This window comes from Aquila chrysaetos, chromosome 20 (assembly GCF_900496995.4).
Source record: "Aquila chrysaetos chrysaetos chromosome 20, bAquChr1.4, whole genome shotgun sequence".
Taxonomy (NCBI): Eukaryota; Metazoa; Chordata; class Aves; order Accipitriformes; family Accipitridae; genus Aquila; species Aquila chrysaetos.
The window spans coordinates 776,361-789,966 of NC_044023.1; the positions used below are offsets into that span (position 1 = coordinate 776,361).

At 41.7% G+C, this 13,606-nt stretch overlaps 1 protein-coding gene across 2 annotated transcripts in view; it reads left to right on the plus strand.

Annotated features, from left to right (window-relative positions):
• PHF2 (PHD finger protein 2) overlaps positions 1-13,606 on the plus strand; it is an 86,405-nt gene that overhangs the window by 2,054 nt on the left and 70,745 nt on the right. The window lies entirely within an intron of this gene.

The window sequence follows — 13,606 nt, forward strand, 5'->3', positions numbered from 1 at the left end:
TAAAATCTGGTAAACCACCTGGATGAGCGCTTTTTGTGACGGGCATTCGGTAAGGTTAAACTGTAACTCTTTCATCTTAACCAGCTCCAATCATTGCCTCAAAATAGTTGATGGAGGAGGCTAAGGCAAGAGGCACTGCCTGCTGCAGTTGCAGTTTACAGATGCCCGAGTAGGCCCTGGGTCAACTGCAGATCTTCCCCAAAACCACACGTGCGCACAGAAAACTGTTACAGAAACTTCGCCGTGGCATTAAGGGATGATGTTCCGCCATTTATTTAAAAAGCTGTGTAGAAACATGAAGCAAAATACTGAAATAAATAGTTCCAGTGTCAGCGTCGACGGTAGGGTGCTCTACACGTGTGGTTCTGGACGTGAGGCTTAAAGGGTGTGCACTGGACCGTGCTGATTAAGATTTAGGTACAGATGACAAGGTGAGGCTGATCTAGAGGCTGGAGGGAAGCTGCAAGTGTTTTGTGCTTGAAACTCGGAAAACTTAAGAACATGAAAAAATTAAGATTTTCATGCAAAGTGGTAATAGAGTGAAAAGATAAACAGCAAAAGGAGTTAAGCTGCCTACATACAGTGGTGAGTTTTGATTAAAACCGATGAAAAGAGATTAGTTGTAACTGATGAAGAAAATGATCATTTCGCGGGCAGCTCAGGGCAACATCTCGTGCATGCACAAAGAAAGGTATTTCCTTTTGTGGTATAAAGGGACAAAATCGAATAGTAGCTCTGTTGCAGGGGCGTTGTACCCTTTTTGCTTAGCTCACAGTAGCATCCAGAGATGGATTTTAAAGTAAAGAAAACTGAAGAGGAGGAGACTTGTCACCGTGTCAAAACCGAAGATAATTGTATTGGAGAAGTTCGTTGGGTGATGTAGTAGAAAACAGCTTATGTATGTCCCTCTTTGCTTTTCTTGGTATTACGTGAACAAATAAATATTCAACAAAGAAAAATAAAAGTCAGGATTCGTTGTATAAAATTGTCCTGTCTCTCTCCTAGACACTCAAAGCACTTGTAGTATTAATGTTTATACAGAAACCATACTGCAACCAAAAATAAGCAAGTGTGCAAAGCTGCATACCATCAAGGAGGCTTCTCCAGTGTTTTAGTCATTTAATCATACTTAGGTCTCTTTTTAACATGACATACAGTGTGCATTTTGGAAAAAAAAAAAAAGTGTCATTTTTGTTTTGCTTTTGTAGAAGCAGATAAGGTGTTTTCATGCTTCCTTTCTGACGGTAGTTTCCAAATGCTTAAAGAAATGTTTTTCATGGTTTTATTCACATAGCAGTCATAGTCTCCCTCGCATCGGGGGTCAGGTAGCATCTCTGCGGCGGCTTCGGCAGTTCCGACGGTAAATTTGTATTACAAAAATATCAAATGTATGTTAAACTTACTTAATGCAGTTTAGAAATTGGAAACGGGGAGATGGAGCCATCTCCACATGTCGGACGAGTGCTCTCCAGACCACTGCTGAGTACTCGGCAGTTTGCTGACGTGCCGTTGGCTACCGTTTGGAAATCACTGCTCAGTGTCACTTCCCGCTACAAGTGCCAGAGGGATGGATTCAGGGTTCTCCAGGGCTTTTGGATGTCACTGGTCATTTTTATTATCTTTTTCAGGGAGGATTTCTCTTGTGAAGCTGTGTTAGATCTTTCCGTAGAAATCATTACTTAATCCTGAGAAACGTCCAGGTGGTCCCTCACTGCTGGATCTGAGCCCTTGCACGGGGGGGAAGGCGGCACCTCGGGGTGCTCGCTGCTCTTGCCTGGGCGCCTGTCATCATTGCGGTCTTACGCCTGCACATGGTGAAGTTGCTGCCTTAGACCGTATGGCTGAACTGATACATATGCCTGATAGGTTTCTTCTGATCGACAAAGATTAGCCATCCGCGTTGATTTTGTGGGTTGGTAGCCTTTGGTAGTCTTGCCTGTGTGATGTTGCTGGTCTATAGGAAGAAAGTGTAAAGAACTTGTCATCGTGAGCTCTGTTCCTTTCTTTCTGAAAGCTTTCTGAGCCCCTCTGTTACGACTCCATATGCTACCCATCATCGGAGACCCTTGGACGCTGTTTAGGAAGTATGTTGGGCAATGGAGCCACCAGTATGTTCACAGAACGCTGTTTGTGACTTCTTGTTAGACTGAGTTTCAGTCATTTCTCCGCTTTCCGTTTGCCTGAGCAGCAAAAGACAAGCAGCTTCAAGCTCTGTCTGGAGAGGATGGAGATTATCTTATAGGCAAAAGGAAAATAACACTAAAGCAGACAGTGGGGTTGTTTGACTTCTCTTTTTGTGAAGACCGTACATTCTTTGATGTGGCTGTTTGGTCTAATGAAATCCCACGCACCTCAGCTGCTTCTAGTCCTTTGCTGTAAAAAGCGAACCTCAGTGCTCCGTGCTTTCCCGGCTCCTCCATCGTTCTGTCGTAGTACGTCTGTGTCATGTCCTCACACCTTGGGTCCCTTCCTGATGAGGAGTTCTGGCGTTGTTCCGCATGTTCCCCAGCAGCAGGACTGCAGGCAGGAGCGATAGCGGGGCTTGTAGGTACCCCCCTGCTGTAAAGCCTGTTGGTATGGGAGACAGCTCTTTGGACTCGGAGAAAGCCAGGAGAGGAGGAGGAGGGAGTTGCGTCGTGTGCTGATGGATGGAGAAGCTGAGAGAATCAGCAGGTGCCCAGGTAGTCCCTCTGCTACCTCATCTGCAGGCCTGGCCAGACAAATGGCTTTGTGCAGGCAGTGCTGCAGGCTGAAGGAGATGTTTTCTGTGCCGTGTACCGTGCAAGCTTGCATTAGATGATGCGGGACAAAATGGTTCACCGGCTCGGTGGAGCGTTTTGGCCAAAGCGTGTTACACCTGTGCTGCGTGAAGAGCACTGCCTTCTCCTCTGCTTCTAGGTGATGATGCTGGTCATGATCTATGAAGCTGTGTGTGGTTTAGGAGCTGCCTGCTTCAGGGACACCCTCTGTTCCTAAGCACCTCTGCTGCAGCTGAAAGCAGCAAGGGTAGGTTTGCTGGCAAGCTGTGAATGTAAACCGCTGAGGGCTGGAAGAAGTCATATTTAACGACAGGTCTCTAAGTATCTCATCTATTATGGGAGCATTACAGAACCTAATATTCAAGGCAAGGCAAGTCCTTTGTACGAGTTTGTTCAACTAGAAATCTGTACTGGGTTATTTATTACAGCTGTAGGTGAAGGAAGGTAAATTATTTATTTCCTCTGCAGTGGATATTTTGTTACCAGTTTTTATAAGGTGCACCTGGTGTTGTAGGACAGGATCATACAATCACTTGCTAAATAAAATAACAAGTATTTTTGTATTTATTTTTCTACCCCATGTATATTTAAACTTTGAAACTTATTGCCCCAGGTGTAGCTGAAGTAAATAACTTAGTAAAATTACAAGAAGTTTAGTTATCTAAAAGTAGTTCACGCAGTTACCATAGCAGCATAAAATTATGATGGGTGTTAATCAAGGTGCCTCAATGCACAGAATGAACTCCAGCCGGGTTAAGGAAAGCACCTGTCTGTTACATTGCAAAACTAAAAACCCTGTGTGTGGGGAGATTTTATTCTCCTACTGGAGCGTTCAGCATTGTCCCTTTTAAAAATAGGTCTAGTTTAGCATGGCAGTGTCTAGTTCCTCTCTTTTACATAAGCTTATCACTAGCTGTGGCCAACTTTGGAAATTTGGGTAAAATTTTAAGATGAGGGTAATCCTCAAAATACAGTGCGGTTTGCCTTAGTATTATCACAGCAGAGGGAGTTACTAAGGTTAATTGTACTGTGCACAGAATGATTTCCTTTGGTGTGTGGAGTTCAGATAGGAACAAGGTATGTAAGTTTTTCCAGTAACTAAATATTTAAGATTATTTCAAGTTTTCCTGAAGAGTTCGTCAACATTACAGCCTCAGTTATGCTGGGAGATTGACCAGAGCAGCTATTGTGAATAAGCCATGCTAATACCTATACCAGAATGCTTTCCCTTATGCTCTATTCCAGAAAAAAAAAAAAAAAGAAAACCAGGTTGTTTAGAAATGATTTTACAGAGCCCACAAAGCATGCTAATTATTCTGGATAAAGTGTCCACATGGACACTTTAGTGGGTATTGTTTGCCTTAGAAGGAAAACAACCCAAACAACCCAAAACACCTACTTTTTTAAAAAAATATGAGTTGTCAGTATGGAATGTGAAGAAGAAGATTTGAACTTAAGATAAAACTGTTTAGACCTTTCTTGTCTTCATATTGAAATTGCCGTCATTTTCATCTTCCTTTCAGTAACATAGCATTATTTATTCTGTAAGCTGAAAGCTGTTCAGAGAACTTAAGAAGCTTTTTTCATTTCAAATCCATTTAATATCTTTTTTAAAATTCTTTTTAAATGTCCAAGGCTGCATAGAGGTAGAAACACGTGGCACACTTGTCCCAGTACCGATGCTGATTTTGTTGCCTCGTACTAATGTGTGGTCACACAGCGATGATTGACGCCAACTTCCAGAGCATCGGGAGTCTGGCCAGACGGTAAAGCGAGTTGGTTTTGCCTGTTGCCAGTCAGCGTTGTGTTCTTGGTCCTTTGGCATGGCTAAATAAACTTCTTGTCTTACCATTTCACATCCATTTGTGCTCTGAGAAAGAGCCTGAGATTCGGAATGGAAAATATGTCATAGTTTTAGTATGCCATTAAAACTTTCAGTTGACCTCAGAGAGTCTCTTGGGCCGTTGCAGTATCAATCACAGCTGCAAGAATACTTTGCAAGTATTTGTTAAAAGTAAGTCTCAATTTCTGTAGCAGATTTCCAAATACAAGTTTTATCTGAAGTTTTATCTTGCAGAGAATACATGCTAGAGGGTTGAAAACCTGTATTTGGTGTAAATTAAAAAGGTTGAATTCTTACTCAAAAAAAGAAGTTTGCATGGAAATTGGGGTTCACCCTTAACTTTTCCATGGTGGTATTGTAATGCTGACATCCCCAGGAAAAGCACTTGGCACAGCACTCTATTGCTAAACAATAGGATAGGCTCTGTGTTTAGACATGGAAAGGTGCTTCAGCTTCCCCATTTCTGAGCCTTCTGGACCACTGCCTGCCTTAGGCCGGGTTTTCTGTGAATGCCCATGCAACATCTAGGTCTTCAAAGCTGGCTTTAAAGCAGAACGGGTGTTTCCCTTTTGATCAGTCCTTTGCTGTAGGACTGAGCATCACTATTAGACACCTCTAGGTTTACAGTGCCTGGGTGTCTTGTATTTAAACTTGCTCGTTAGGAGAGAGACATCAAGTCTAGTTATGAAAAGAACTGATTACTCCAGTTTATCCAAATAGGAATGTAGGTATCATGAGTGCTTAGCTGGCCTGAACATCGAGGTTTTGATGTGTCACCTCAGAAATGACGGCATTATTCTCCAATTAAAGTATGCTTTAGAAAATCAAAGTCTAAGCAACACTAAGTGTGGACAGTAACGTGGGAAGAGCTGGCCTGCAAGTACGTTTTCTGGTACACCGGTACCTGCGAGTAAGTATAGATCACAGAAGGGTGTTGTATATAAAGATTCTTTTAATTTCAGAAGGTTTTACCCAGATTTTACCTCTGAAAGGATAAAATGCTATGCATATTAAGCACAATTCATGTTTAATTAAAAAAAGAAAAATTTGAAAGAGAGTGTGAATTAACGAGTGCTCTTCAGCAACCCGAACCTTTAGCTCGACTGTGTTTTGTGAGCAGTCCTGCAAGCACCCAGGTACCTGTTAAGTTCAGTAGTAGCAGGACTGCAGCCTTACCAGGTACTGGCTTTTAATCAGAACAGTTAAAGCAATGTCAGAACAAAAAAAATCAGTTCTGCAAGCAAAGTGGGACATGGTTACCCAGTACTTTTTCCTTGCTGCTGAATAGTTCTATAATGAGGGAAATGGATAAAAATGTCTTGAAAAAAATGATCAACACAGCATAACTACGTATGGGGAGAAACTGGTGAAGAGAAAAAGTATTCAAGAATCACTATAAGGCTTTCTAAAACCCATCATCTTTAATATTACCTTAATATGTTTTCTTCTTTCTGATTGATATACATTTTATAGTAGTAGTGTCATATATCTACACCAAAAATGAAGGGTGCTTTTCTGGCCTGGATAGCCATCTCCTATATGGCAGCCTGTAATAATGCAAGCATGGGCTTCAGCTGAGGGACAATTTGTACAATTGCACAAGGACTCTCAGTAAATACTTGGTGCCTGGAGCTGTGCAACCGCCATGAGTTTAAAGTCAGCTTTGGTCTGCCGTCATGAATTTGGGTCACACTTTTGGATTGCAGTGTGGGCATGTGCAGAGGCTGCACTGAGTCGTGCTCTGTGCGTGAGCGGTCTGCTGAGGCCACCAGCCTTTTGTCCGGTGTGAACAGAACATCCTTTCACTGTCAAAAGCAAATGATCTTTTTGCTCACAGCTTCATTAGCAAAATTTTATTACACTTCAAAAATACATTCGAGTGCTAGGTCACAGCAAATACAAAATCCCACTACTAGTGTTACACTCTTAGTGCCGTAGTGTTCCGATGAGCAAAACTCCATCAGCTAAAGGGCAGTAACTTTCTCATTGTAATGACGTCTTTTCCTGTTTGTCAGAAGTTTGTATATCTAAAATACTTTACAGTTCCTCAAAACATTTTATTAAAATGTGATTTGTGACATGGAGAGTATCATATAGAGGTGCACTGTAGCAGTGCTAGAGGCTTTTTTGTGATACAGGTGGGCTAACTCCTTGAAATCAGCTGGATTTTTCATAGTAACCATTTTATGCATCTTATCTGTGGCTGAGGACACCGTAATGTGGGTGTATATTAGAAAATCTTACACTTGCTGAGTGATATGAATGGTAATTCCTTCCTAGATTTTTATCTGAAAACAATAAGCCTGTGCACAATCTATTTTAGGGCATTATACACCATCTATTTTAGGATGTTACCTAGCTGTTTGTAACATCTAAATACCTTCCATGTAGAATATATTGGCAATAACAAGGTTCCTAGCAAATTTCACAAAGTCTCTCAGGTGGACTCCTTCCCGAGGGGTTTGTCCCCCACTCCCTGTCATGACTGAGTTGCTCAACCCCTTCTGAAGAACATTCTCCGAGGGACAGTGTTGTGGTCACTCCATGACCGTGGTCTCTGGTAGCGTGGTGTGATCAGACTGCAACATCTGCTTTGCTCCAGTGCTTGGTGCTCTCCAGAGCTGGGATCCCAGCCTGGGGTGCGTCCGGGGCACCGGGAGACGGTTTTCTCCCGGTCTCGGAGGGGGCAAACCCCTGCTTGTTGAGCTCTCCTGGCCCTTGGGTAGAGCTCCGGGGAGAGCTGACAGCGTGTGAAGGATACCCGGCCAGCAGTCCGCTGCGGAGTGCCTCTCTGCACTTCCTCCCAGGCAAAAAATGCAAAAAACATTGGGCGCTCCTTCTTCAGATGAGGCCATGGCTTAGTAATGTACTTACAAACCTGAGCAGATGTGAGGACACAGAGTTTCACTGCTGTGTCGATGTGCTTAAAGTTGCACAGCTAACTGGTGTAGGCCTCTAATGGGATATTCAGCAATTTTTAGTATTTCATCCATTAGCTTTAGCAAGTAGTTGAGACAAGCAGAAAGTTAAGCGATAGTTTTTGACAGGACAAAATAAATCAGAATTGTAAAACAAAAATATTTTTAAATTTCCTATTTGCAATTGTTAATCTGATAATTTGGAACTATGTGAGAGCAGTTGGAGTTAACAGTTGCCTTTTTGTTTTTATTGACTCGCTTACGGATTTCATTGCTTTTTCCTCTTTTAGCAAAAAATACAGTACATTTACTCTCAGGGAGAGCATTTTTCCTTGAAATTTTCATCTGGCAGACTGAAAGGGTGTAACGAGTGAAGAAAAGAAGTGAGATGTTTCTGCTAGGAGTCATTAGTTGTGATTTTTTTGTTAAACCTCCTTTTTTGCTGTTAACATCTCAATGGAAGGTGATGGAAATGTGAAAATTGGCAGGAACACTGTTCCTATGTCGTATGTGCCATTCGTTGGTCTGGAAAAGCTGGATTTGATACGGCCAAATTATAATGATTTAAGAAAAACGTAGTTAATGCATGCTCATTACTTTAAAAAAATAATGACACCATTTCTACACTATGTGTGGACAGCAGAGTGATCTTGGTTGACCAGATGATATCTTTGGTTTTTGTGGGATTTGCACATGGAATACGAATGATTATAGTATGCATTTGTGATTGTTCGTGTGTATAAAAATACACTCATTAAATGTGAGCCATGTGGTTGTGATTTACCCTTTCAGCTGGGATCTGTATTGTTACTGCTACGGTGCAGAACAGTATCTCATTGTACATGCCTAGCACTGGGCAGCCCTCTGCCTTCTGATGCCAGGTACAACAAAGACTGCAAATGGTTTTCATTATGTTTTTAGATGTACGCAGAATAACATGGGAGCACGTGAAACAGGCAGTGATCATTATTCAGGAATACAATCCCCATAGCCAAAACATAAGCAATATTTAATCCCTTCTATTGAACGTGTCACCAAAGTCTCTGGATTGGGCAGGAGGGGGAAGCGAAAGGGCTTGGACTTCTGTTGCTGTTTGGCCTGTGTCTGAACAAGGAGGGTGTCTCATGGATCACCGTGCTATCCATTTGTGATTTTCTTTCTCTCCATTCGTGATCACTAAATACCCTTAAATACAATTGCAGCAGTTGCTAAGGAATGTAAAATTAGAGTGTATCTAGTGTACTTTTAATTTTTTTAGCTAAAATGTGCAGTTTATTGACTGGAGTTAATTGGGAGCAGGACCATTTGAATATCTAGCTCCTTACAGACTGCTGTAGGTATAGCATATGAACTCCTCCTATCCCAGAAATATCTCTTGTGGAATTAATGAGTGCTATCATGGTGAGGAATCCTGCTGGATACCTGAATGAATACTAATTGAGCAAAGAACAGTAAAACTTGTAGGGCTATTAAATATTTTTTTGCATGGTCACTTCAGAAATCTAAGTCACAGAAGTACCATCAGAAGCAGCGAGACCCACAGGATGACCAAATAACCTAAGGCTTCTCTCCCACTGTGCATAACCTAGCTAGAAAAGAAGTCCATAGGCAACCTCTCGGCAGTCTCAACTCGCTCATCCCTGTGTGTGAAACACTAAAGGTTCTACTCTACATTTAGTTGCTGACTAGGGATTAATCATTCTAAAGACTTGACTAATTCCTGGTCTGGAGACCAGGCCTCTCAGTTAAACTTTACTATTGAAGGGCATAAAGATGGTAGGGAGCATTGGAGAAGGTCTGAAAAAGATGAGGATGCCATTTCCTTACAGCCAAACACGGGACTTTTGTTCTCAAATGGCTGAGCTTACTCTTGCTTAGATGGTGGAGGAGATGAGATCTCAAAATGTTCAGGCTTGTTCTGAGATCCTATGAATTCACAGTTTTTAATGCCAAAGTGGTGCTTGACAGTATTCTGAACTTTTACACAGATTATCAACCAACTTTTTTGCATCAGAACAAACATATCAGCCAAATGGAAGCACATCTACTCAAGGAAAAGTCAAGAAATCCAGTAATGAGTCATCCTAATGGTTTATTGTTTCATTGTTGGAAAAATCACCTGCATTTCCAATATAAGGTTGCTTATTTTCAGTTTCTAGGTGTTATATCTTATTATTTTGTAAGATGAGTTGAAAAGCCCTCTTTCTCAGACAGATTTTTGTATCAACGTTTTGATGTCCTTCTGCTAAGAGTAATTTTCTTTAATTGTGAGATGATATAATTGTTCATTTGAGTTCTGCTGAGAAAGTAGTTGAGCATTTCTTCTACAGTCTAAGAAATAAGCTTAATTTTCTAGTTTCATACAGAGACCTTATAATTTTTGACCGTATTTCAGTGAATGTTTTTTCCCATATCTTCCACTCAACATTAATGTTTCCCTTTTGCTTTGTCTATATTTGCGGTAACTTATCAGGCGTAACCAGCAAATGTTTGATACCTGCATTAAATTTACAGAGAAGCCAAATACGGGTTTACTAGTTATTTTTTAAGCAACTTAGTTCTGAAATTGGTTTTCTACCTTTTGAATTAGCTCATGAATAATGGCAGAAGACTGTGCTCTGACTTCATAGAAAGAACCCCCCCCTCCAATAGGGTGAACTCGCACTGATAAGTCAAAGTATGACTATTTAAGAGAAGTGAAGTCACTTGACAGTGTGGGCTCGTGTTGGATTTAGTCACAACCATGGTGTCATTGTAGCAGAGCTACAACCCAATAGCGCTCAGTGGTTGTCGGCTGTGGGAACAGTGCATCATCAGTTCTGCAGGAAAACTTGGTATTTCTCAGTCAGTCTGAGTAGGTATTGTGGCTCTAAAGCCATACCCAGCTGTCTGTGTTTTTCAGGTGTAAAATATTGAGGCAGCTGGGGAAAATTACTTACTGCTACAAGGGTTCATGTTCTCTAGTCAGTCTGGTCTGGTGTTTGAGAGAGGGTAAAACTTGATGATGATAAAACTTCAAAATACAGCAGGGCATTAAACAGTGCTGTAGGAGAATAATCCTTCCTGAGCCCTGCAAAAGGCACGCTGGAACAGTGAAGGTGAAATGTCTCTGAAATACTTGCTTAATTTGTAAGAGTCCTGTGTAAGCAATTCTCTAGGTTTTCAAAGAATTAAGAGAAATAATGTATTTAACTTCTTTAGAACCTTTTTTCTTCATTCAGCACAGAGTGTGTGTCCTGACGTACCGTGCCTTCTGCACTGACTTTGTCTTCCAGTTTACGCTTTATAAACAGTATCAGAAATAGTAACGTTTTTTCATCCGCAGCTGCATTTCACCCTGCGGTATTATTCATCGTCCCCTGCAGTTTTACTCCCACATCTTCAAGCAATCTGAGATTACTAATGACATGACTGTATTCATCGAAATGTACCTATTCCTTCCACGGTACCTATAGCTATCATCTTCAGAGATCTTGGGGACGAAGTAATGAAAGCTGAGCAGTACTCGGATGAGAGGCCCACCGTGTTGATAAAACTGGTAGTGAGGATTCAGTAAATAACATGCTGCCTTTGGAGTGAGTATGGAAGCAATTACCCAGCGTCATGCTAGAAGGAGCTGTGCTGTTGAGCAGGTATCCACCACGGTGAGCAGGAGGCTGGTGGTGTGGCCACAGCAGTCATTAGAAGAGTGCTTTGTGGTGATTTGACTCAACCGGATTTTGTAATAATAAGTTCTGTTCAATGCAATAGCCTAAAAATTTATTTGGGAGAAGAGTTACACATTTCTTTCTGCTTTCCTGGGCTCCTCAGCATTTTCAACAGTTGTTGCAGCGTGCCTGGTGTCCTGGTTGAAATGCATGGTATGATGCAGCTCTACGCTGATTTGCTGCAACTGTCTCTGTGCATTTTGTGGAATTGTGGAGCATAAAGATACCCTGGATTTAAAGTTGCTATGTAAATTGTTATAGTCAGAACTCTGTGTTAAATACTTGACATTTATATTTTCAGACTTACTGGTTAAACACAGAGATTAATGCAGAGGACAGGGAGACGGGACTACAAGGTTTCATTACTGGCTTTGCTCCTCCTTTCCTCCCAAGTTTTTCTCAAATCAGTTAACTTCTCTGTGGTTGGGTTTGATTTAACTCTCGTGCATGCACATTAATTAATACATTAATATTTTAAATGTAATACATAACATAATGAAGAAAATGAATAGTTTATCTTTGGAAGAGGAAGGGCAGTGAAAGTCATTCTGGAAGACACAGTCAGAAGAGGATCAGGAAGGTCTGATAGCAGTGCCGTGGTCTGTGTTTGCTGGATTTCCCAGCCTGATGGCTGGCTGACAGCTGGAGTTGCCTCTGAATCTGAGTTTGCTATTACAGGCATCCCCTTAGCTCCCCTTCTGCCTGCCACTGACACACTCTGTGGCAAGTATGTATCAACGGCCTTTGCAGTATTTCTATTTTGTAGAAGCCCAGCAAACTTGTAATTGCATGGAGTCTTCCTCTGTTATTTGGCATCTTAAGCAGATTATTTCTTTAAGGCAGAATGTGTGTCTTGAACATACTGTGCTCCTTTGAAGCTTGGCAGTGATATGGCATAGCAGATTAAGTGACAATCCACTGTGATTTTTCTGAGTGTGTGTCAGAATATTTAGCTTTGGTTATATGTGCTATTTGAATCAACAAATCTGTGTACACATTGCGGTTTCTGGAATGCTGCTACCAGAAATACGAGTAATGGTTTTTTGGATTTTATTTTGGGTTTCATTTTTTCTCAGCAAAAGTTACCTGATTTTACTTCTTACATAGCTCAAAGTTTTGGTTTTGATCAGCTGTGTTTTCCTCCTGCGTGTTCACTGCTCGTTGTAACTGAGATAAAATATGTGAGCTGGTTCTCAGGTGACAGGATTTTATTCTTTCGATTTTCAAGCTGAATGTAGTCCATTGTCCTTGTTGGGTACAGATTCACTTTTCATGTTTGCAAGCTGTATCATGTGGGGAGTAGGTAAGAAATTGGTGTCCGTAGGGTGGCTATGGTAGACATCCAGAGAAGCCATGAGTTAAAATGTGCAGAACGGCAATGAGGAAACGGTGTAAAGCTCAGTCCTGCACTGAGTTTGTTACTGGCAGTGTGCTCTGGTCCCACTTACAAACTGGGGCTGCTTTTAACTCACATCAGCTGCCCACACCAGTCAAGGATGGCCCGAGCACTGGGACATCGTAGCTGTATGCGCTTCGCTGGAGGTGCCCTGGAGTGGTCCTCGGGGGTGAGATGCTCTCGCTGCGCGGCCAGCGTCCACCACTGGCACTGCACGGAGCAGCCACTTCCCACGGGTGAGCACCGGTGATTCACGGAGGGCAGGAGGGGTAGTGTAGCCGAACAAGCAGCCTGGAGGGAGAAATAAAGCTGTTACACTGTGTGTAGAACTCACCTGCAAGATAACTACCAGGCCGCTCGCTGACTCTCCAACTACTTAAGTCCCATATACAATTTATATCACTGCTTGATTTTTCCATTTTAAAAATGCTGAAATTAAGTCATTGCTGAAATTAAATTGCTTCAATACTATTTGAAAAATACTCAAAGGCTGGAATAAGCACTAGTTGGAGTTGTTCCCTTATGCTTCCAAAATAAAGGATAGTAGGAAATGATCAATTCAACATATCAGTTGTAATCAGAGGTGCTTTTTACCCATTATGTTAAAGAAATGACAAGCCAAGACTTGGAACTTTTTAGTTCGTGAAGCCTATGCCTTTTCCTGGGAGGCTTTCCTCAGGGAGGGGCTGACATTTTTTTTTGTTTGGTTGGTTTTTTGGTTTGCTTGGTGGGGTTTTTTTAGGAGGTAGAACAAGCAGAGTCATCATTTTATGCTTTGTTAAAAGGAAGTTTTTCACAGATACTAAGTACTTGCTACAAATGCTATTCAGAATAATATTTTCTGCCTTTTCATGGTGGGAGAGTTGGCGAATGGTGTTAGGAAGAAAAGTAGGCTTCAAGGAGGTGTTTCGGAACAGCACTTAAACTGAATTTAGCAGCGAGCGGGATTGTGTTATGTTTTCAGAGCCCATCTGACTGCTGAT